Source organism: Triturus cristatus, chromosome 4_2 (assembly GCF_964204655.1).
Source record: "Triturus cristatus chromosome 4_2, aTriCri1.1, whole genome shotgun sequence".
Lineage (NCBI taxonomy): Eukaryota > Metazoa > Chordata > Amphibia > Caudata > Salamandridae > Triturus > Triturus cristatus.
This window is the reverse complement of record NC_140586.1, coordinates 31,777,167-31,803,158: the sequence shown is the minus strand read 5'-3', so window position 1 is coordinate 31,803,158 and position 25,992 is coordinate 31,777,167. Positions and strand designations below refer to the sequence as shown.

General features: G+C 52.8%; 1 protein-coding gene and 1 non-coding gene across 3 annotated transcripts in view; one reads left to right on the top strand and one right to left on the bottom strand.

Moving 5' to 3' along the window:
- The window catches only part of ERBB3 (erb-b2 receptor tyrosine kinase 3), a 241,740-nt gene that overhangs the window by 186,706 nt on the left and 29,042 nt on the right, over positions 1-25,992 (bottom strand). The gene's annotated exons all lie outside the window — the stretch shown is intronic.
- Positions 8,529-8,650, top strand: LOC146832864 (U6atac minor spliceosomal RNA). Its single transcript, XR_014960871.1, has one exon. It is a non-coding gene; the product is annotated as a U6atac minor spliceosomal RNA (small nuclear RNA).

Below are 25,992 nucleotides of genomic sequence, written 5' to 3'. Positions count from 1 at the left end.
AGACGAGATGTAATGTATATCTTGAATTATTCATAGTGTAGAATACGGGTGTCCAATGTCAGAAGAGGTTGTAACACAACTGGTGCTCATGTAAAGCGCTCTGATACCATTGGGTCTAGTTCGCACTATATACAACTCCCCCCCCCCCAAAAAAATAATACAATAATCAATACCAGATTTTCAAGATAACTATGCAGCAAGATATCACACACATCAATTATAAATGGAACTCATTAAAATGGTGAGTGACAGTCCTGTCACTGATTTGTTACTCCTGGGCCTGCCATGGACATGCATTGGGTTAGAAGAACTTGCTGAGGCTCTCCGTCCATTTAACGGTAAAAATGAAAAGCTATTAACCCCCAAGCTCTCTGTCTTTGACTGGAACCTCTGAATAGCAGGCCGCAAACAGATCAAGTTCACCAAAAAACAAAAACTCTTAAAACTACAGGTACTTTATGGTGAGCAATACTTGTCGTAACAGAATGCTTCGCCCGCGGCCCTCAGAATTGTATATGCGGATACTGCATTCTACCCAAGCCTGGACTCTCTTTCCCACTGAGTGACAAATATCAATTTCAGGGAGCGCTAAATCTGGAAACAGAGGGAATAGTACGCACTGCAGACCAAGACACCTTTTGGTGCAGAAGGACAGAGCAGGATGTTCCTGTACAAGAGGTTCCAAATGAATGTCTGGACATGCTTTAGGTTTTTTTCCTTTTTTTTCTGGAGTAAATTCCAAAACAAGGTGTGCAGGGTGAAGATATTTAATTGATGATTTGTTCGTGTTTGTGACTCATTTGTACAGCTTTGGGTCACAGGGGAAAGAGAAGAGTGACAGCCAACACGTGTTTCGCCCCTTTTACATGGCCATCCGGCTTGGGGCTTCCTCAGGGCGTGGTGAATAGATTTGTCGGTTGGATGGTTCCTTGGTTGGGTATATGTAACTTTCTTTAGTAAGGTCTTGGCATAATGCCCTCGTAACCCGCATCAGTCCGTCGGCATTCAACGGGTAGTAAGGGTTTGGGACTGATTACCCCTCTATTTCTTACTGTTCCTGTACAAGAGTAGTGCCTGGTCGTGTTTGGCTTTTGGGTAGCGTACATTTTTAGCAACACTTTATTCTGTGTTGCTAAAAATGTTCTCAGAGGCAGGGTGGAGGTATGCCTAGAGAGTAGAGCTGCAGACTTTGAAGCAGCACTTTACAAGATTAGAACCAGGTTCGAATACCAGCTGCACCTCATCATCCTGTGATTCTGGGCAAATTACCTAACCTCCAGCGCGCCTAAAAATGAGTAATACTTGGTGCTCTAATGCCCTTAGGCTAATTTCACGCTTTATAAAATTGCAAAGAAATGTGGTGCATATACAGATGCCAGTGTGGAAGACTTTGTGCTGTGCAGCTGCCAGGCCAGGCCAGGCAACCTATTGGCTGGAGAATGTTCAGCTTAATCGAAGGGGAATGTTGAATCCATATGTGTCCAGTATGAAACATTCAAATACAGTTCAATATCCATATGTGTCCAGTATGAAACATTCAAATACAGTTCAACAGTAATAAGGACCTCATTTCCAGTTCAGCTTCCACCACCTTCAAAATGGCGCTGGTAAACCACTATGCTGAGGAAGCGTGTGGGCGGGCCACAGCACAGGCCACTGACAAGGGACGGTGCACGTATGCAAACGTGGGAGAGTCACCACGGGGCTCGTGCGGACTCACTCACCAGGCTCAGAACCGTCTGCGAGACATGGCCCCTCCCCCGCGCAGCTACTAAATGACGGAAAGGCAATAAACCTGTTTTCATTGTTTAACAGTTTTGACTTGTGATGATGAAGGCGACGTAAGACCCCCGCCCCCCGAACCAGTCAGTCGGAGTCACTTCCCAGCCTATAGTGCCAATATCGGCAACCGTTATCATAGCATACATCAGTACATACTCATAATAAAACACATGACACTGAATGTAAGTGGAGAAATATTGCTGCAGGTTTATTAGCATAATAAATATGCAAACACGGTGGGTTATCTTACGGGCGATCCCAGGGCAGGCCAGCCCCATGCCGCCTGCCCGTCTGATAAGCCTAGAGTCACCATGGCAACGCCAATTGGTGACCACCAAATGTTGGGAGGGTCCACCCCTCCCATCCGTGGACCTCCAGTCCACATGCTTCACCACGCCCCCCCGTGATGGGTGGGCGGAGCATACATGGCAGCCCCCGGTTGCTCAGACCCACAACCGCCTGTCGGTTAGCGGGGCGCCGTAGGTCTTCCAGTGGACACGCTAAAAGATCCCTGGGTATCCTGGCTTAGCACCACACGGTGCTGCTGCATGCTATACCCCTTGGTATGTGCAGACCCTGGATCGCCCTGTAACTCCTCCTGCAACACAAAAGTGAAAGTTGTTAGAAAAACCTTCCCCCCCCCTTCTTGTCCCTCCTGATGCCGGGTAAGCGGATGGGCGGGCAAGGCAAACGAGCGGACAAGAGGGCGAGGAGGGGGCGGGGACCGAATATGTACCCCCCCCTTGGCTCCTCCCCGCCGGAAGCAGCTACCTGACTGGGGTCTCCCTAGGTCAAGCCCAGGGACACGACCTCCCACCCCTGTGCCTTCCTGTGGCACTAAGGCGGCCGCCCTCAAGGGGGCGGGCCGCTGCGCAACCCCCACCCCGGGCAGCCTTACATAGTGCCAATATCGGCAACCGTTATCATAGCATACATCAGTACATACTCATAATAAAACACATGACACTGAATGTAAGTGGAGAAATATTGCTGCAGGTTTATTAGCATAATAAATATGCAAACACGGTGGGTTATCTTACGGGCGATCCCAGGGCAGGCCAGCCCCATGCCGCCTGCCCGTCTGATAAGCCTAGAGTCACCATGGCAACGCCAATTGGTGACCACCAAATGTTGGGAGGGTCCACCCCTCCCATCCGTGGACCTCCAGTCCACATGCTTCACCACGCCCCCCCGTGATGGGTGGGCGGAGCATACATGGCAGCCCCCGGTTGCTCAGACCCACAACCGCCTGTCGGTTAGCGGGGCGCCGTAGGTCTTCCAGTGGACACGCTAAAAGATCCCTGGGTATCCTGGCTTAGCACCACACGGTGCTGCTGCATGCTATACCCCTTGGTATGTGCAGACCCTGGATCGCCCTGTAACTCCTCCACAGCCTTGGGAGTGGCCACCGTCACTACCAGGGCCCCCCACCAAGGTAGACCTATTTCCTTACAACCTGCTGCAGCCAACGCTTCCCCTAGGGCCACTAGGAAAAGATCCATGCCTAAACTAGGACTTCTCCCAGGTCCAGCCAAGACAAGTCTCCGCCCAACCGGGCCGACGGCCAGCATGTACCATCAGGACAGGTTCCCCCAACCATTCAAAAATCCCCCGTGGAATTGACTGAAATGACCTTAAACCTTGAATAGGCGATGGTCCAAAGTTGCCTTTGCCTGGCTAAAGAACAATCCCTTTGACAAGACACTCCTGCCTGGAGTGCCAATGCGGGAGGAGGTAAGCGTTGCAAGCGCCCTTACTTCCTCTTCCACTCAGCTGGAGTACGCCCATCATATTCCATCAGTCACCACCACTGTAAACCCTTGCCCTCCCAAAGTTCTGCTAGTATACCAGGGAGAGACAGGACAGGGTGCCCACAGCGGAGAACCAACGTGTAAAATTCTTCTCTATTTTGGATACTGTGAAAGCCAATTAGTCTCCTGCTAAATAGTGGCTATCATAGTGTCACCCCGGGGTTTCCCTTGATCATATGGACCATAAGCCCCCGTTCTGCTGCTTCACCTGATTGCTAACATGAACCCCAGCGCAGACCACCGGCCTATGACCCATGTTTGGCCAAGCCTGAGCTGAAACACTTCTGAACAGCATGAAACAGGCTAACCACCAGCATTGCATTCTGAATGTTCCTGACGCGGCCCAGAAACATGCGCATGACTAAAGCAACTGGCACCATGCCATAAACGTATCCATTCAGCCTTCTATGAATGCAAAATGTGCTCCGTATTAGTGTTCCCTCCAAACCAGCCGCCCTAACCAGGCAACCCGCACCCTCCTGGCACTGGCACACTCCCGCCCCAGCTGCCCTAGAGTGCCTGGTCGTGTGTGGCCACAACCTGCGTTTTATCACGGACGTTATATCGGGGTGTGATGACACTCAACTAACTCACTGCTGAGTGCCCCTTGCACCATCGCAAGTAAGTCTTTGCACACTTAGTGGCCAAACGAGGGCCCGCCGCCTACATCCCTAGCTGCCAAGGTTTCATATTGCTATGTATGACATTTACATAATGACCGCGCCCCTGTGGGTGACATTCCCAGACTATAAATGACACTACAGTGGGAGCGAAATCCGTCACTGATACGGCGCATGTCCAACCTACCCATGCACATTACTGAAACATGTTAGGGCGGCGGGACCTGTGATGCTGACTGCCGGTATAGTTCAAATTGTCTCGCTGGCTCCAGGAGTCAACCCCATAATGGGAAAGAACTCTCCCTCAGACTGTGCCCCTAACTGTATTTGCATTGAGTGGTCCTATAATGAAATTAATCAAATTGTGTGCTTGGTGAGGCGTCTGCGAAGCATGGCTCATGTCGTGGCTGCTCAAACACGTGACGTATCCTGTGCTGACCTCGACACTGTGGGACTGAGTTCAATGGACATGCTCATCTGTGGCCTAATATTGGTCAAACAGTGCAGCACACGACAACGGAAATAAATTCCACTGTATCACACCACACTTACTATAGGCAGTGCATAATTAAAAAATAGCTGTCAGGCCAGGGCACCCGTCAAGAACCACTCCAGCTTCCTTCACCTATTCCCAGTGCCAACGCTGCCAAGTACCTGTGTGTAAGTGCGACTATTCGAGGTCTTCAGAAACCCCCAATTAATACAAACATCATGGGCAGTGGTCAGCCCGGTAGCCACTGGACCAGTATGTGGTACCTTCAGTGAGCTAGAGCTATCATCTATCTTCAGCAACGAACCGTGACCTGCAGCGCAGAGTGGTTGAGGTACTGCTCAGTTACTCTTTGCCAACTGTGGAAGTCTGACCTGATGAATTCTGAAATTGGTGACTCAGCTTGGAGCAAGGCATTAAGACAGAATTGGGACCTCTGTGGAGGGGAAGGGGACGTGAGACCAAACATTTGCTCTAACACTAATGCATCCCGCCTATCAACTGCCCACCACATAATGCACCTACCGTATGTGCGTTATTAAATATAGCAGTAAAGCAGAGGTACGTGTGGCTACTGTACCCAAGGCTGTAATGTGCCCGTAAATAAGAAACCATCAACGTGATTAATGGCCCAAACCATGTCCCGGGGACCAGTTCCCGAACCTGACCTCCCTCACCATTTCTGCAAAACTTCTCAGACATTCCCCACAGACTGCTGCAGATAGAACAATTATACTGATGTATGACCAGTAGGCAAAGATTGGGTGCTATGCAATAGCCGCCTCAGCCAAGCCTACACAGATGATCTTGGTTCAAAAACACAGTGAACAGAGCATCCAAAGTTTAGACTGCTATGTGTGACCGTTCCCTAAGTCAGTGTAATTCGTGAGAATGCACCTATGAGTGACACTTTATCGCGAGCGTAATCCAAAAAAGACAACGGCGAAAAATTCTCAGCACTTGCATCAGTTTGAGAAACAAAAACCCCTCGAGGATCGCACCCCTGCCGCAAGGCACCAGAAGCAGGAGGGCCCTTGGTGCGAAAAGTTCGCTGTTTGAAAGGGCAGACTGACTGTGGTATGTGATCAGCCACATGGCCGACATTCCTTTTAGATACCATTTTAATCACACCTTTAATGAAGCTGCAACTGTAACTGGAAAATTTTCCTCACAAGAGACACAAAACTCCATCTCTCAATTGTGCCAGTATCGCAGCACATCTTAAAGCTCAGAATTGGGCCAACAATCCCTACGCATTATCAACACTCATCTCCTTGAACCGAATGAAAGCCGATTCTGTGTGAGACCCAGGGCATTTTCCCTTGCAGTTAGAGGCGGACACTCGTTCCCACACATACAGCAAAGTACCTCGGCTACAATTGTTTCCTCAAATCACTCTGCCTCCCAGGCCCGCGCGGGGCCGGGCACCGGCCCGCCGAGATTATTGCAGCGTTACTTAGACTATAAAGAAGAGTTAGAAATTTTGCCAATTTATGACACTTTGACAGCTTTTGCGGAACTCAAACCCTTGTCCTATGTGGCCCGTACAACCACCGGTACAAGACGTACCATTGAGCAATAGCTCCTGGTAAAGCGCGAAGCCATATACCTTTGCTCGTGTTGCCAGCAAGCGCCACGCTCGATTCCCCGTAAATGCACCTCACGTGCGGGGCGGCCATTACTGCGAACAAGCACATCCGATGAAGGATAAAAGTAACGGGTGGCAATTTGGATCTGGTCATGCAACATAACTACCCGATTATAGGTCACAAAATTAGTTGCTTGCCAAATTCTGTCCCTAAGGGACCCCAACCTTGAGGAAGGGTACCGCACATCTGGTGGTGCGGCACCTGGGGGAGGTAATGAAAGCATGAGAAATGAGTGGCTAGAGGACTGGAGGATGTACGAATATTGTATGTCTCCCACTACGTCGTGCCGTCCCAACTGGCAATACGTTCAAGAACTGCATCAACCAGGAGCTCTGCCCATGTGACTGCGCCCATCCTTTGAGACCCGGGCATGAAGGACCGTGACCGCCCCAATCTCCTTGCCCTAACACCGGCCCAGCTGTGTCAAAAGACCTCACAATTCAGCGCGTCAAGGCTTAACTCGTATAAAACTCTGTCAGGGCTGACACTAGGCGGCCCCTTATCTTGCGCCATACATAATCCCGCCGTGCTGCCTTTATTAAAGCACTCTACTAGCTAAACATAGTGACGTTACACTCCCAGCATGCCCTGCAGGGGGGAGCTACACCTAGCATGGTAGTGTCCAATGCTAGAGTGAAATGTGCAAAGATTAAGAAACGCTTAAGATATCCGTCCAGTACCGAGCGAGACCCACTGGTCTGCCGGACACCTGGCACGATCCAAGAGAGAAGCGAGAGGTTAAAACCTTTTTTTTTTTTTTTTTTTTTTTTTTTTTAAAAAACGATAATGGAAAGCAGCAGGCTGCTGGCGGTGTGCACCTAGTGCTGGCAAGTGCGGGCCCGGGGAGATAGAGTGATTTACCCAGGGACACAGCGCGAATGCGAAGGTGTTGGACCGCTGTACAAGAGCACCATACTTACATGCATATTCGGGCACTGGGTTAAAGTGATTTGCCCAGGGACACTGCACGACTCAAACCGAAGGTGTTGGAGCGCTGTACATAAGCACCGTCTGTACATGAATATCTGCCGCGGGGAGATAAGTGATTTGCCCTTGAGACACAGCGCGAACACGACCCGAAGATACTGGAGCGCAGTAAATGAGCACCAAATTCCGCACAAGTACAGGCGCAGGGAGAGAGTATACACCGCACGAACGCGACCCGAACTGAGTAGGAGCGCTGAGCCTGAGCGCCGTCTTAAGTACAATTCGCGCACTGGGAGAAATTGAATCACCGCCGAACCCGCCCCGGAAGAAGTCGGAGCACTGTGCCTGAGCACCGTATAGACCTACATTTTAAATAAATGCCCGCAAATGGCGGCGGTGGGGTCGAACCTACGGCTCCCGAGAGACTTGAGCCGAAACCAGCGCCTTGGACCGCATGGCCGCGATAACCCAATACTCGGCCCCGGGGACAGTCACCCCAGCCACCGGCCGCGTCCCCGAGGCGCGTCCAACTCAAACCTGCCGAGCTGTAGTAGCCCCCCCTCACTCCCGCCGGTCACGTGCACATGAGGAACTCATGCCTGGAGGCCAAAAGGGGCACTACTAAGAGTGCCCCGGCGTGACAGGAAGCAGAGCTATGGGCCTCGACCGCCTGGCTAAAGTTATTTCACATTGATCTAATGCATAACAAATGTACAAACCAAGATGGCATTTCCCTTACTGCCTAGACGCTAACCACGAACCGCGGGACCCCTCCCACACAGCGTCAAATGTAGACAACTCCCGAACGAGTGGGAAATGCGTAAATTCCCCCCCTCACCCGGATGCGGACTCAAACCTGGAGCTGTGGAACACACCGCATAATTCGCTTCAGTGCCCCTTGACCCAGCACATGCTGTGCTGACCCAGAAAGGAGGGGGTCCCTGACCCGGCCTCTCTAGCCCACAGTGGAATTAATAAAAGCGCGCATCATGCCTGCTGTGCATAAAAACATGGTTAGACGCCACGTAGTAAGTGACCGTGCCTTAAAGTCCGTATATTCAACCGTGAACGATAAACGTTCCTCCTATGACCGCATACACACCGCTAACCATACATAATAGAACATGGATTACTGTTGTATAAAGGTTAATTTTGTGAGGCGGGAGTTTGCATAGCGCGAGCTTGACCCTGATCGGGCAGCAAGCGCTTTCTTAGCACCAGTTACCTCCCATGCTGGTATGTACACATAGTATTGTATGAAAGGGGAGGTAGCATTCCCCGTCACAAAGATGGAAGAGGTCCTAGTGGCCTTTACAACACATATACGGACTTAAGTTATAACTTGCACGTAACAAGGGGCGCCTCCTTTGAAAACAGTACCTGCTGACCTATTTACATCAATGCACTCTGTAATCTACTTGGCATACGTTCTTATCAGGGACATCGACACTCTGCACTAACTTCCCCTCAGTCGAAACCTCCACTCCACAAAATGCTGATCTCTCTCCCGGAAGAAAATTAATCACAAGTTATCTTGACCCACATGTGAGAGACCTGGTAATCGCCGCGGTAAGCGGCGCTGCCTCCGGTGCTTCAAAGGGCTAATGAACTCCCAAACCCGGCGCCCCCAAGTAGTTAGCACCACGGTCGCACCGTCCTAAATCCAGCCCTGCCGGGGCTTCCTCCACGAAATCCCTGAGCTGGGTTTTACTTGGGGTGTGAACCGGGGCTAGGGTCAAACCCTCCGGACAGCAGGCTGGTGCCTGTGCGAGCCCCCACTAACGTTTTGGGCTGTTGCTCTGGGGGGTGGGAGTGGCAGGTGAGTTGCGTTCCGAAAAAATAATGCTATGCGTGATATTAAAGTGTGGACACCCAATTTACAGGTACTTTTACAAATCCACAGCCCACCAAAGCATGAGGTTCCGGATATACTCTCCGAACCCCGTGCGGGTCGTGCCAGACTCCTCGAGCCGTAAGGTCGGACTGGTGCCTAATTATAGACTGCAGGCGGCACGAGTGGGCCGATAACTTTAAATGAGAAAACCCCAATTTACAACGTATTTTCAAGGCGACGTCTGACAGATTAAGCGGGGTCCTCCACCCATATGGAGAACCTATCTCTTCCTTCCTCGTGATACCAGCCTAGCTCTCTGCCCAAAAACCCAAGACACGCATGGCAAAAAATTTCGGAGATGCCGGAAACTGATCCCGGGCCCTCGTACATGCAAAGCATGAGCTCTAACACTGAGCTGCATGCCCCCGACTCTCGCTCTCGTCACCACCAACACTCACCGGGATACGAAAACCCGACGCCAGACCAGGCAGAACGAACGGCATCAAGGCAAACGAGCGGACAAGAGGTGCTCTTTCTTTCGAATCACTTGGCCCGAAAAAACGACAGAGTAAGATTGTCTTGGTGCCTGAATTCTATACACAAACAAGGCTGGGAGGAAAGATGCGCATGCGCTCACTCTCACACCTTGCGGGCGTGAATGGGCAGAGCCATTGGCCTCTCCCAGCTGAGGAATTAGTGTCCGCGCGCCCTACAGGCCCCAAAAAGTCTAGCACGCATACTTGACACACGCGTAGGAGCTACAGAACCGCTCCGAGCTGCTCCTGTTCAGGAGCCTAAAATAAACACGGCCAAAAACAGACCGAACCCTACACCGACCAGACACAAACCTGACCAGCGAGGAAACCCTGCATGCATCACGTGGAGGAGCTTAGTGACAGAGTAGTCAGCACCCAGAGACGCACCAAAGGCATACATGTGGCTTACAAATGATAACACACGGGAAGACACGACAGCTAAGAGATAGCTGTATATTTGTATCAGGTATCAGCGCGCTCATGCGCACCGTTACCAATGAAAACATTCATTTTTGTTGGGCACAGGGGGGTTAAGCGATCTCCCAGGAACTCGCAGGATGCTAAGCGCCGTTGCCAGGCTCGAACCTGGTTCCCCAGCTTGGAAGTCCCCCGCTCTAGCCGCAACGCTAAATCCTAATACGATGGCCTGCCGATGCCCGACCGATACTAACACACGCGCGCCCCAACCCCGCAGCCCCCGCAACCTCTCTAGCCGGCGCTTGGGCCTGGCTTTGTGCCCGCAACCCCCCCGCCCGTGGTATTCCGACCACAGGGCCCCGTCACCTGGTGCTGCCCAGGGACAGGGCCGGGGCGGGGAGGGAAGACAGGCAAACTCACCGCGAGCGAGAGGCTCCGAGGCTGCTGGGCACGCGAGGACCGAGCTGCAAGGCAAACGAGCGGACAAGAGGGCGAGGAGGGGGCGGGGACCGAATATGTACCCCCCCCTTGGCTCCTCCCCGCCGGAAGCAGCTACCTGACTGGGGTCTCCCTAGGTCAAGCCCAGGGACACGACCTCCCACCCCTGTGCCTTCCTGTGGCACTAAGGCGGCCGCCCTCAAGGGGGCGGGCCGCTGCGCAACCCCCACCCCGGGCAGCCTTACAGAACAGCAGGGACCGCAGCCGGGCACGCGCTAAGAATGGGCTGATGGGAAGTGGTGGAGAATACACCTATTATTCAGACACAAAGAAGGGGTGTAGAGGGAGGGGAGAACGAGGGTGACTACTAAGGAGGAGAAAGGGGGTGACTAAGAATGAAAAAGGGGGTGACTAAGAAGGAGAAAAGACCGTAGGTTGGCGGGTACGCAGAGAACCAAGAAAAGAAAGTTGTGTGCGGACAACCAGCGATGGGAGAGAGTAGCAACGAAGGATGGTGGTGGGGCGAAGAGGGAGAGAGGGAAAGGAAGAGACAGGGAGGGGAGAGCGCCGGGAGACACTGAACGGAGCAGGAGAGATCACTAGAGGTGGAGCGGCCAGCAGGACTGCACTGGGAGCCAACCAACCACAGAGCACTAGAGGTGTGTGTGTGTGGGGTGGGGGGGGGGGGCAGACACTGTAAGAGAGAAGAAAGGTCCAGGAACGAGGAAGAGGGTCAGTGCCACACATATGGGGGAAGTGAAATGTTGAGAAACACTTGGAGAGAAAAGACTATCTGTTGACAAAGTAAAAGTTCAAGAGTCATATGGAGAGGGAAAGAGCATTGATAACGAAAGGTAAAGTGTGAGCACAAGCACGAAAGAAATAAGAAGTTAAAAGAGAAGAAAGAAGATTTCGACAATCATGTAAGGAAGTAGAAAAATATTAAAACATGGAGAGACAATGCGGGCATAAAGATTTCCAACCTTACACATGTGCGCAAGTCCACGGCTCTAGTGCTAAGTGTGTTGAGCTTTTTTTTACCCTGGCCGTCTCAAGCTGCAGGCCTCTGCTCACCTTGAGGGCCTTGGCTCTCTTATTCAGCCCTCTGGTATTGGCGCTCCTTCTCAGTACACACTATTGGTTGCCTCATACGCAGGGCCACGGGAATTGCGCAGCAGGGGTGAGTAAATTATGCGGCAAGAAAAGGCAAATTATGCAGCAGATTTTGTGATAGCATTACTTCATTATTTTATTATATTTAAACAATATTGTCTGGGCATTTGTTGCACCTTATTATTACTGGTTAAACACCCAAATATAGCAATAAGCTATCGAAAGGGGACCAGTCAAACTTTGCAAAGGGTGTTCCACTTCGCTGCAATATATGTTGCTGCTTTCTTAGTAACTTTTGAGCCGTTTGAGCGAGAAATTAGTTTTTTGTTAAAATCTGCAGATTATACGGCAGATGATGGATTATGTGGCAGATGCAGCAAATCTACAATTATGCGAAAATCGCAGCGGAGGCAGAATCGCATAATTCCAGTGGGCCTGCTCATGCAGAATGTGGGACCTTGCTATCTGGCTCACTGCGCTTGCATTGAGACTCTTGCCCAGAGGCACGCAGGCCTGTGCCTCTTTTCCTCAGCAGCAGTCCATGTCACTCCTGGTCTGCATCCAATCCTCCCATCTTTTGCTCCACGGGCTGGCATAGGCTGCCTCACTCAGCTCAAAGACCTTGGGTCTGTTGCTCATCGTGCAATAATTCATTCTCGTGCTCAGCATTCAAACTGAGGCTATTTTGCGGCATTTGCTCACTATGGCTCTCTTGATGATTACTAGCAAAAGAGACTTTCTTGTCCAGCACATAGGTAGTGGCTTTCTTCGTCAACATGTGAGCCTTGGCCGCCTTCTGCTGCAGTGAGGCTAGAGTTTTCTTGTTCAGCCTGCTTCCTGAGACCTGCTATTTCAGACCACCACTCTCTTGCTCTTAAAGACCCTACCTCTCCACTCAGCATGTGAGCCTTGAGATTCTTTGTCATCAGACAGGCTATGCTTCTTTAACTAAGCGCACAAGCGGCAGCTCTATTGGTCATTGCACAGCCTAGGTTCTCTTGCTGAGAGCACAGGTGTAGACGGTCATTCTCAATGTATTTGGCAAGGTTCTCCTTTGGATTACTGTGGCATTTGAGCATGGTTCTCCCCGTCAGAATGTGAACCTAGGCTCTCTTTTGCTATATTCGGGTCGCCACCCGCTTTCTCAGTCTATCTGCTGAGACTTTCTTTATCAGTTCACAGACCGCGATTCTCTTGTGCAACACGGCTTGAGACGCTCATACTCGGTATAGGTATACTTTTCAGCATCGAAGCATCGGCTTCCTTGCTCATCAAGCTCCTGTGGTTCACTTGCCTTCCATGCAAGCATTTGCTCACTTCAAGGTCCTGGCTCTTTTGATCAGTGCTCAGGAAGTAGCTCTCCTGCTCAAAACGGGGGTCATGGTTCGCTTGCTCAGCGCAAGGCCTTGCTCTTCTTGCTCAGCATGCATGTGACGTGCCATGGCTGTCTTGATCAGCGTTCAAGTCACAGCTCTGCTGCTCAGTACACCACCTTGACCTTCTTGCTTCCTGCCTAAGTTACTGCTCCCTTGCTCAGTACATGGCCTAGGTTTTCTAGTCAGCGCATAGGCCAGCACGCTCATGGTCAGCACAAGGCCATGGCTCTCTTGCTCAGCACAAGGCCTTGGCTTTCTTACTCAGCCTATAGACCGCGGGCCTACTGCTAAGTAGTTTATGGCAGACTTACTATGTGCGCATGACATGGCTTGCCCGCTCTGCACATTTAAGGCAGCTCTAGAACTTTGCACAAAATATACCGCTATGTTCCCCTACATGGAAGAAGTGACTCTCCTGTACAGCAAACGAGACACGCTTTTGTTCGCAGCACTCAAGACGCAGCTTTCTTCATGAATGTATGGGTCATTGTTTTCTTGTGCAGCGTGCAGGTCATGGCTGTCTTGCTCAGCATGCAGGACATTGTCCTCTTGTTTAGTACAAGCTCTTAACTCTCTTTCGAAGTGTCTATCTGATGGCGCTCTTGCTCAGCGTGCCATCGTAGTCCTCTTGCTCAGCTTGCATCTCACAGTTCTCTTGCTCATTACACAGCCTTGGCTCTTTTGCTCAGTGCACAAGCTACTGCTCCCCTGCACCGTACGGGGCCTTGGCTTTTCTGTCAGTGCTCAGGCCACAGCTCTCTTGCTCACTACAAGAGGTGTTCGTACCTGCAGACGTGCCATGGTAGTCTGTTTTAGACCAACGGACATTCAAATGATTTCCAATTTTACTAAATTTTTAATACTTGCAAAAAAGAAGTTGGATGCTTGTGAGTCGGACACAGGAAATCTGGAAGTCCAAAATTGATAAAGACTAAATTTACGATCTCATGCATAAATTACAGAAATATTAATTGACACATTTTATACTATGGTCTGAAAGATGATGGTCTGATGTAATGTTTATATACTGTATTTATGTTTAAGAAACCTGTTTTTTGTTTTTTTAACTTTTATAATTCTTTTAAAAATTTGAATAATATTTCTAAACTGTTGCGTTTCTGCAATGAAAGTAGTAATTGTAAGATTTTTATTAATTATGCAAATAAAATTTACCTTACCTTACAAGATCTTGTCTCTTCTGTTCAGCATAACGCCTTGGCTTTCTTTCCAGGGCCACAGACCTTAGTTCTGCTGCTTAGTACAGGGGCTAAGACAATCCTGCTAAGTGTGCTCGCTTGCTCTTCACATATCGGGGAGCTCAAGGACTACGCACACATGCTATATCCATCTTCCTTAACATATGTAAAATCTCTCTCTTGTATGGCACACAGCAGGGTTGTGTTGCTCTGCACTTAAGCTATGGCTCCCTTTCTTACTTTCAGGGATATTGTTCTCTTGCTCAGCATGCAGGTCAGGGCTCTCTTGTTTACCACACGGGTCATGGCTTTCTTGCTTAGCATGCAGACTATGATTCTCTAGCTTACGGCATATGCCGCGGCTCTCTTGCTCAGTACACAGACCAAAGCTCTCTTGCTTAGTGTGCAGGTCATGGCTCTTGCCCAGTACACCACCATAACTCTATAGCTCAACAATCTGAAAACAGCAACAACCTCCCCAAAGCCATCAATAATTTCAACAATTGTTTCACCTCCTGCACAGACTCCCTGTCCCGCCTCAAACACAGCAAGACAAGATACAGTCCCAAGGCCAGTTGTTCCACAGAGGAACTCAGACTGATGAAACGCCACTGCAAACAACAGGAGCACAAATGGAGAATGAACCAGGACCATGCAGACCGGAGCAAGTTCAAATCCACCCTCAGACGTTACCACCAAATGTGGCGCTCTGCTGGAGAATTGATGCCAGCACCAACAAAAGCAAAGTAAACTTCACCATAGTGAAAGAGTTCACCTCACCATCTGCCGCCTCCAACTCGACCAGCCCCTTGCAGGACCTCTGTGACAATCGTTCTCAATTTTTCAGCAATAAGATCATCACCATTTACAGCAACTTTAACCCGCAACCGGAGCCAATGGACCTCGCCAAATGCTTCCCAATCTTATCTAAAGAACCAATGCTGAACACATTACCCCAGAAGATACCGCCACCGTGAAGTCCATCCATTCAAGGGTTCCATCAGACCTCTGCCCCCACCATGCCTACACCCATTCTGAATGCCTCTTCTGTCACCTTCCCAGCTGATTGGAAACATTCAACTGTCCTTCCATTGCTGAAGAAACCCCCTGCAAACCCTTCAAAGTTTGCAATCTGCAGACCAATTTCCTTGCTAACATTCCCGGCCAGGGTCGTAGAGAAAATCATCAACAGGCACCTTACCGAATACCTCAACAACTCCTCAAAACCTCTCAGTCCGGTTTCAGGCCCAACCACAGCATGGAAACTGCCCTCAACTCCACCACAGATGACATCCACATGACTGGACTGACAGACACGGCAACCCTCACCCTCCTGGACCTCTTGCTGCGTTTCACAGTCTTCCATCCCGTCCACATCGGCAGTTCTTGGCATTTGAGCCTTCTCCTTACATCGCTCCTATAGCATGGAACGGTCTGCAGCTACACTTAAGAGCCTACTCCTCACTTCTTGAATTCCACAAGAAGTTGAAGACCTGGCTTTTCGAGTATCCCCACTAGGCCCAAGGTGTGGCGAGACACACACCTGCTCAGCACGAGGATACCTTCCTAGGTGATAGTGCGCTCTACGAACCTGCGTAACATCACTGCTCCTTTGCTCAGTACGTGGCCTTGGCTTTCCTGTCAGGGCACAAGCCACAACTCTCCCGTTCAGCACAAGGCATTACCTTTCTTGCTCATCCTGCGGACCGTGGGTCTATTGCTAAGCGCCCAGGCGGAGGCTATCATTGTCTTGCACACGCTGCACGTGGCACGGAGATCTAGGACAAAACGATCATGGTCCATTTGTCCTTTCTTACACGCAGAAAGTGCCTCTCTTGCCCAGCACATATGACAGGGCTTTGGTGCTCAGAAGTGACTCTTTCTTACGATATGTGTTGTTCTTTTGCTCATCAGACGGGCATTGCACCTGGGTCGCCCTACTAGTTTAGGCCCAATTACTCCAAGTCGGTGCCAATACTTTCATCACCATCCAGTTTGTGCCAGGTGCAGGAAGGGGAAGGTTGGTATGCCCAGCATTCCCACTGCCAGGGTCATTAGTGATGCCACTAACCAGGAAATGTTTTGTCTTTAATAAATCCTGCAGCTTCCTACTTCCTTCTTAGGGGCAGCATATGTAGCATGAGCCAAGACCCTGGGCGGTGTTTATTATTGCGGGTTCTGTATGGAGCAGCGTTCGTCTTTTGACACCGTTGGCAGACTTTGTGTCCAGCATGTCCTCTCCAGGTTGTGTATTCACACCGGGGTGGTACTGCAATATCTTTGCCAGCATATTGTCTGACAAAAATAGCATACGCTAAATATTATTTACAAAAAATAATTCCATTGGATGTACGTTTTCAATGATGTACTATAATTGTACAATATTTAGGACACATTATTTATATCTGGTGATATTTTTGTATGCAGTTCTGACATATTACCTGCACAGGCGTGGTGCCAAAATACGGTTGTCAGAATATAATATTAAGAATAAATATTGTCTCCAAACATATCGCCCCATTTCAGTTATTAATAGAAAATCTATATCCAAGGGGATGATTTATGTCAGAAATGTATTTTTGTAGACGATATTCTGACATAACCACGGGAGGCAGAGAGATTGCACCAAGTGACTGCAGCAGAGACTGTAATGCCTACAAGGGGTACTGGAGAGACTGTACTGCCTACAAGGGGTACTGGAGAGACTGTACTGCCTACAAGGGGTACTGGAGAGACTGTACTGCCTACAAGGGGTACTGGAGAGACTGTACTGCTTGAAGGGGGTACAGGAAAGACTGTACTGCTTGAAGGCGGTACAGGAGAGGCTGTGCAGCCTAAAGGGGGTACAGGAGCGACTGTAATGCCTAAAGGGGGTACAGGAGCGACTGTAATGCCTAAAGGGGGTACAGGAGCGACTGTAATGCCTAAAGGGGGTACAGGAGCGACTGTACTGCCTAAAGGGGGTACAGGAGCGACTGTACTGCCTGAAGTAGCACAGGAGAGACTGTACTGCCTGAAGGGGTACAGGAGAAACTGTACTGCCTAAAGGGGATACAGGGGCGACTGTACTGCCTGAAGTGGTACAGGAGAGACGGTACTGCCTGAAGGGGGTACAGGAGAGACAGTACTGCCTAAAGGGGGGGGGGAAAGGGGCGACTGTACTGCCTAAAGGGGGTACAGGGGTGACTGTACTGCCTGAAGTAGCACAGGAGAGACTGTGCTGCCTGAAGGGGGGTACAGGAGAGATGATACTGCCTGCGGGGAGTACAGGAGAGATGATACTGCCTGAAGGGGGTACAGGAGAGATGATACTGCCTGAAGGGGGTACAGGAGAGACTGTACTGCCTGAAGGGGGTACAGGAGAGACTGTACTGCCTAAAGGGGGTACAGGAGAGACTGTACTGCCTAAAGGGAGTACAGGAGAGACTGTATTGCCTAAAGGGGGCACGGGTGAGACTGTACTGCCTGCAGAGGGTACAAGGAACGCTGTACTACCTACAGAGAGTGCGGCAGAAACGTTACTGCCTGAAGTGAGTGCATGAGAGACTGTACTATCTACAGGGGGCACAGTAGAAGCGGTAGTGCCTGTACAGAGTGTGGCAGAGTCTTCACTGTCTGTAGGGAATACGGCAAGATCTGCCAGTGGAAGCAGTGTGGACTGCGGCCTCAACGGCTGGACTGCGTGTGCCATCAGGGAGCAGGTCAGAAATGCACCCTCTGCAGGGGCTGCTGTGGACGCTTCACCGTCTGGAGGCATCGTGCAGTGACTGACAGGACCACCTGAAGAGAGCGCCACGAAGACTGCAGCACCAGCAGGCAGTGTGGCAAGTACTAGGCCACCAGCAGAGCGTGCCACCGGAAGTGAGATCCCGGAATGAGTGCATCGTCTTTAAGAACCCTAAAGAAGGTACCAACTGCAGGGGCTGCAGCGAAAGCTCCACCCCCTACATGGAGTGCTGTCCGGCGAGCTGTCCGTCACAGGTCACTCCGAGGAGGCTTCTGGTACCGGGATGGGTGCATGGGCGTGTGGGCTGTGTGGTGTTTAGGGGTGGCACGCAGGTGTAGGGGAGGCCTAGGGCATGGGGGACTGCAGGGACAAACAGGACACGACAGCCAGGGTCACTGTGGTGGGCCGAAGACCACGAGCGGTCTCGCGCCCGTTTATTTATACCGTCGGGCGTGCCCGCCCTCCGGGTGCGTGGGTGCGTGACCAGCGTGCTGGAACGGGCCGGGTGGCTCCGTTACCACATCCCTCCAATCTTTCAGATACAGAGATCATTTCTCGCTGAACAGTTCGGTTCTTGCGCACACCACGCAAAGTCTCTGAGTCTCTTACTTGGGGCCGGGTTTGGCCGAAGTCCATACGGCCGACTCCGTGGAACATCTCCTCGGCCTGTTCCTCCTGCCCCTCGGCCACTGGGCGCCTCGGCCTCGGCGGAGGGCCCGCCTTCTCGATCGCCCGCCCCGGGCAGTGGGGGTGCGCTCCGCGATGGGCTCGCCGGCACTCCTGGTGAGCCGCACCCTTCCGGGGCCTCAAACTCTTCCTCCTCCTGGTCGGTCTCGGGGACGCCAGATGTTATTCGTTTAAACCAAGACGCATTTCGCGTTACCGTCCGCGTCCCTCTCCTGGCGGACACCATGGTGCCCTGCACTCCGGTCACTTCCCACACCTCCGGTTCGAATGGGGTGCGATACTTCCAATTCGGGTACCGGTCTTTCAGGATAACCCCGTCTCCCACCTGGAGACTCCTCGCCCGGGCTCTTCTCTTCAGACTGGCCTTCTCGTTGGAGGTCCGCCTTCTCCCTTGCGCCGCCTCTGGGTCTAGCGGCGTGGGCTGCCACGCATGACTCGCCGGGATATTGTCCTTGGGGGCCTTCTTGAACAGAAGGTGCGCTGGCGCACACCTGGTCGTACAGTGGGGGGTCCGTCGGTAAGCACTCAGGAACTGCGAGAGGCACTGATCCGCGTCTTCTCCTTGCTCGACTCCGATTCTCAGCGCCCGGTTCATCGTGCGCATGAAACGCTCCACCTCCCCATTCGCCTGGGGCCACTGCGGGGTAATCTTCCTGTGTCTGACCCCTCGAGCTGCGAGGTATTCCTGGAACTCTCGCCCTTGGAACGGGGGCCCGTTGTCCGACCGGACTTCCTCAGGTAGGCCCATCATGGCAAATATGCGATCCAGCGCCGCTCGCACCTGGTTGAATGCCGTCGATGACACCACTTCCACCACCGGGAACTTGGAGTGTGAATCCACCCCCACTAAGGTGTGTCGCCCATCCGGGAACGAACCAAAGTCTACACTCAACTTGGACCAGGGTTCCAGACAGGGGTCCTCCGTGATCACTGGGTGAGGCGTCGGCTCCCCCCCCGTGATGCTGCACGAGTGACAGTTGCGGATGGCTTCCTCAACCAGCGCATCCATCCGAGGGAACCACACCTTGCTCCGCAGCCTTGCCTTGGTCTTAGAGATGCCTTGATGCCCTTGATGCGCCAACCTAACCACCTCTCCTTGGAGACTCCTCGGAATGACGAGTGTTGCTCCTCGCAGGACCACGCCATGCGGCCCCTCGCTGAGTTCACTCCGCGCGTTCCACACCTGCTGTCGATACACTTTCTCCTCTTCTGTGAGGGCTTGCACTCCATCCAGGAAGTTCCGCCAGTGGTGGGTCGCCAGCGTGCGCTTCACTTTCACGAGGCAGTCGTCCAGCTCCGTGGCCTTGCCGATGTCTTCCAACGTGAGTGCCACCGGGCATGCCGCTTGCGACACCAGTCGGACGAACTCCTCCGTTTCCGCCTCATCCGCCTGATCAGGGTGCATCGGCTCCGGGTGGCGGGACAGGAAGTCCGCTGGGTTGCTGGCCCCTGGTCGGAACACGACCTCAAATCGGTACGCTTGTAACTGGACCGCCCATCTCTCGATCCTTGGGGGCCCTAGCCTCGCCGTGCCGGCAAAGAGCGGAACCAGGGGCTTGTGGTCGGTGACCACCCGGAAGTCGTGACCATAGAGGTAGAGATGGAAATGTTGACAGGCCCACTTGATGGCCAGCGCCTCCCGCTCAATCTGCGCGTACCTCATCTCCGTAGCCGTCAGAGCCCTGCTGGCATACGCGGTCGGGACCCATTCTTTCGCCTCCGTCTCCTGCATCAGGACCGCGCCCAGCCCCACGGGGCTCGCGTCCACCACCACCTCTGTCCGCCGGTGGGGTCTGAAGTACGCCATCACCTTGTCATCTATCAGCGCGTCCTTGACCGCTTGGAACGCCATATCTTCCTTAGCCGCCCAAGTCCAGGGATGACCACTCTTCGTGAGAAGCCGGAGCGGCTCCGACAGGGACGCCAGATTGGGAATAAACCTCCCGCAGTAGGTTGCCATCCCTAGGAAACTCCTGACCTCGGTGGCAGATGTGGGCCTCGGGGCAGCGCGGATCGCTACCGCTTTCTTCGGATCCACTCTCAGGCCTTCCCTCGAGAAGATGTAGCCGAAGAATTCGACCGACTCCTGGTAGAAGGAGCACTTGGCTTCGTGCAGGGTGAGGCCACTATCCGCTAGCCGCTGCAGCGTGTCTCGCAGCTGCCGATGGTGTTCTTCCAGAGTTCGTGAGAACACCAGAATGTCGTCACTTAAGTTGATGACTCCCTGGAGACCCGAGAGAGTCTCCCTTATGGCGTTTTGGAACACTTCGGCCGCTGACGATATTCCGAAGCTCAAACGCTTATATCTCCGCAGGCCAACGTGGGTGGAGAAGGTGGTTATATTGCGGCTGTCGGGGTGGAGTTCAAGCTGGTGGTACCCCGCGTTGAGATCCAGTTTCGTGAACCACTGCGCGCCGTTGAGGTCGGCCACAATATCGTCCATGGTGGGCGTGAGGTGCCTTTCGCGCTTGACTGCCTTGTTTGGGAGGCGCATGTCTACACACAGTCGGATGGCGCCGGGCTGCTTGGGTTTGGGCGCCACAACCAGGGGGGACACCCACGGGGTCGGACCCGATACCTTCTCAATCACCCCCAAGTCTTCCAATTTTTGTAACTCCTCCTCTACCCGTGGTCGCAGGAGGAATGGTATTCTCCGGTGACGCAGCGCCGTGGGCCGGACTGTCGGGTCCACGTGTAGTTTGAACTGCTTCCCGCGTAGGCATCCTAGACCTTGAAACAACATCGGAAAGTCCTTCAGTATCTCCCTTGCATGCAGGTCGTGCACCTGATTCGCGAAGAATACCAGCGCCAGATCTTCGGCGGTGTGGCAGCTCAGCAGGGTGCCCCTCTTGCCTTCCGCCACGTGGAATGTCGTGGCCAGCTGCCGGCCTTCGCTGACGACTTCAACGTCGATCACCCCTCGCAGGGCCAGTGGCCGGTCACTGTCATACGTGAAGATTTGGGCTTTGGAGGGTCTCAGGGGTGGGCGTGGCGACAACCTCTCATACTGGCAGCTGTCCATGACGTTCACCGACGCCCCCGTGTCGATGAGAGCACTCACCGGGGACCCGGCCACCATGATGTCACACATGGGTGGCGGTCTTCTCCTCGTGCCTTCCCGGCCTACGAACGACACGAAGAATACTTCCTCTTCTTCCCCCTCTTCATCGAACTCTGGCTTGGAGTTTTCGCGCAGGGCGGCGGATTCCTCCACTGTCAGTTGGTGTACGCGCGCCGCGGCTCCACATGGGCCGGACGCACATCCGCGCCCCCTTCGGCCACCTCTGCAGACCTTTGCAAAATGGTTCGCTCGGCCGCACTTCAGACATGTCTGTCCCATTGCGACGCACCGGCCGCCAGGTGGGTGACCTAGGCCGCAGTTGCCACATGTGCTACCCTGTGGAGCCCTCGCGGCTCCTCGCTGTTGGTTCGGTCGCTTCTGCAGCGCGTCCACTCTCTCTTCCTTGATCGCTGGCGGTTTCGGGGCAGCCGCTGGCCGATTGAGGGCCGCCTCCATCGCATCCGCTCGAGCATTGGACAGCTCGTGAGACCGGCCCAGGACCAGGATGTTGTCGAGGGAGATGCCTGGCTCCCGTAGGATGAGACGCCGCAACGGGACCGACCTGCACCCTTGTATGAGTTGAGCCCGAATCTCTGCCCTCTGGTCCGGCAGCTCACAGGACAGCGAGAGTTTCCGCAGGCGTGCATAGAAGACGTCGATGCTTTCATTTTCTTCTTGTCGCGCCTGGCGAAGCTTAAACCACTCAAAATCGGGGTTCGTTTGGGGGTCAAAATGGCGGTTCAGGGCCCTTATGGCGCCCGCATAGTCGTCGTCGTTCCCCCGGTCCGGTAGAGTTTCGAAGAGGTCGTACAGTTCTTCACCACCGTAGCACATGAGGAGAGATCTCTTGACCGTGTTGTCCGTCTCCCGCACTCCGACAAAGTAGTGCTCCAGCCGTCCGATCCATGATCGCCACCGCACGGCCGCTGTGGAGGGGTCCGACAATTCACTGAACGGCGGCAGCGGGACCACCGCGCTGTGTCCAGGCGCGGCGGCCGCGGGCTGCGCGGCGGCTACTGGCTGAGGCTGCTGCGCCGTGCCACTTCCGCTGGGGGCAGGGGTCGTCATACTCGTCACCCCTCACTGCTCACCTCCCCGACCGTGGCTGCTTGGCTGGTGTCCAGGCGAGACCACCGTTGCACTCCTCCCTTAATTGGGCCGCTGCAGGCCACCCGCCTGTCGCAGCGCGCAGGCGAGACCTTTTCTTCTGCTGGTGCTGCACGTGGGCGAGACCTGTGCTGCTGTTGGTGCTGCGCGTAGGCGAGACCTGCTCATTCACCGAGTGTTTTTTTTTTTTTTTCTGAATGCTTTATTGTCCGCTCTCCCCCTCAGGCACCGCTGAGGACGCCCTCGGGGCCTTCACCGGCAGAGCCAAAGCCAGCTACGACCTCCCGGACGCTCACGCAGCACACGAGGGCCGACTTCCCCCTCCGACGGAGCTCACCTGCAGAGCGTCTGCTTCGAGACCTCCAGCGCGAGGACGCGCACAGCGAGGTCCTCCTCGTTCCGCCTCCGCGGAGAGCGCCGGGCACCTTCAGGCAAGTTTGTAGAGCGCCGGAGAGGCGAGGCGCGGGTAGGCTCCGCCCTCGTCGCCAATGTGGTGTTTAGGGGTGGCACGCAGGTGTAGGGGAGGCCTAGGGCATGGGGGACTGCAGGGACAAACAGGACACGACAGCCAGGGTCACTGTGGTGGGCCGAAGACCACGAGCGGTCTCGCGCCCGTTTATTTATACCGTCGGGCGTGCCCGCCCTCCGGGTGCGTGGGTGCGTGACCAGCGTGCTGGAACGGGCCGGGTGGCTCCGTTACCACAGGCTGCAACATGTTACGCCTGTGTGCCCGTATGGCGTCCCTCGACGTCCTTCCCGTGCCCCCCGAGCTGCTGGGTAAACGCCCCCTCGCCCCTCCTCCTTCCTCTAGTTTTGGGACACAGCCCAGGACGTGCCGTGGAGAGCCTGCTTGTTCCTGGAACCCGGACAATCTTCATTACTGATTAACCCGAGGCAAACTGTCACTGAGAGGCGCTGGCAGCGAGATCATGGGAGCAGGAAGCGTAACCCCGGTTCAGGGGACAGAAGACAGGTGTGGGGGGCGCTACGAGTGCATTCCAGTCATGACCTAATGCAGCGCTACTGGAGCCAGGTGCGGGGTGTCCTAGGCGCTCAGTAAGGAAGTAGGAGACGGTGCCCCACAAGATGGAGGCATCTGCAGCTTTGTGATGGAAAAGAGGGCGGTGCTTGCTGCAGGTGAGGACGGAGGTGCATTGACAGAGCTGTACATCCATCACTCTTAGTGCTGGAGCAGCAGTTGGTGCTCTAGGCAAGGTTAGGTGCATTGGCAAAGCTGCGTGCACAGATCAGGGTGACTGAGGATTGGAACTGCACGGGGTGCTGCAGGTCAGGTCTGAGGTGCATTGGCAGAATTGTGTGGGTCTCAGTCCTGACTAGCAGGGGTGCTGCATCCATGGGGGCTAATGCCCTGGCTGGTACTGCCGGGGTGCAATACCCAGGACAGGCCCTGGCAGGCCCTAGCTCAGTGTGTGTGCCCACACCTTTCCCACACAGGGTGTCCTCCACAGACGCTTCCCGGCAGGTGTGGCTCTGCCCAGCTCAGCACTTTCTCTTTTCCTGGGTGCACGCACGGCGCGGGTGCAGAGCAGGGTTCTGAGTCACAAACCTGGGCCAGGAGACACTTCCACTGATACCCCGGAAACACTTCTGACCCGCAGACTCCTGCACTGTGGAAACAGTGTAGGCTGGGATCTAGAAATAGCCCTGGAAAAAAATGGGCATGTTGTGCAGAGAGATTATAGCAAGCACGTGTGACATTCTCAAAGCGGAATAAGGGGAAGGACACATTATATGCATGTCTACGTGAAAGTTGTGTGCATTCCCTCAGGGCTGTTTGCCAGGTTGGTTAGCCGATGACCCCCTCGATCATCCGAAGTGGATCCCTGGTCATCAGCCAGCCATGGGATTTTGCTGTCCCATGTGGCTAGTCTAGTTCTGCTAGGATACATCTCTCCAGAAATACCCGAACTCCTCAGACATTCGTGCTCAGGAAATACTTGAACCCCCTGACGTACTTAATCCAAAGAAACTACAAAACAGCCAGGTGAGGGTGTGATTGGGAACACAGGCCCTTTAAACCTTGGAATTTAAACCATCATCGATAGAGCACACATAGACATATTGATGCCTAAAAAGGTCTCCAGTCCTTAGCTTCTCCGGCATAAACTGCTGCTATCAGACGTGTTTTGTTAATGGAAGCTAAATGAAATACTACAACTCCCAGAATGCATTTTTCTGGGAAATGTAAGTCCAGATCTTGTCTAGGTGTGGCCTCATGAAATGGAGGAAGGCGGCAACCCTAGTATTCGCGAAAAGACCACCACATTGAGCAAGAAGGAATGTCCAGTACAGCCCCTAAATCTAAGGGTTTCTTTAACTGCAGGGTTGCCAGAGGCAGTGACCGGTGATGAGACAGGAAGCATTCTCCATAGACCAGGGGACCGGTGCTGAGGGCCGGCACTAGCTGAAAGCATGCCCAAGGAACTCTCTGGTTCCACCAGACATGGACCAATGATGACATATGATAAGATATTTGTCTTTTTTTTTTAACATGTCCCTTCACAAGTGTAGGAATTCAAGTGTGTGGGCCTGTGTGTGTGCTTGCATATTGTGTTTTTTCAAGTTTAGTTAGGAAATTAGTTTCATTTATTAGTCGTGACCTAACTTTCGCTGTGTGGACACCACAGATCGTTACATGTGGAGGCCTTTTTAGTCGGTTCTCTGAACATGCATAATTCAGCACTGTGTGCATTATAAAATACACATATACAACTATCCGTACACATCAAACAGATGGACAGCGTGGGTCAGATGCGGCTCACAGCTCAAGGAGGTGATGGTATTACATACAGACAAGTCCCGTAAAGAGACAAAGAAAAGGATGGACATATAAATGTACGGACCGTTTCCGGCCGATTAACAGTTGGCCTAAATAGTTATGTTTTTGAGCCGTCATCCCAGCAGACAGGTTAACAGTCCTATCCTGGGCAAGTTGCTCAACTTTAGCAAAGGCCTGTGGAAAAATCTGCAACATCACAAAGTGTGCACAGTTTTTCAAAATTCACAGTCTGCATGAACATTGTGATTTTTTCATTATTAATGGCACATATATATTTGCTTAACCCTGAAAAGTGATTCTGCAGAAGAAATACATAATAGACAACAATTATGGGCTCATTACGAGTGTTGCAGTAACTTTCAAATTGGGTACAGCACTTACGCCGGATTTGAAATCGAGTCCCAGATTTAGCAACACAGTA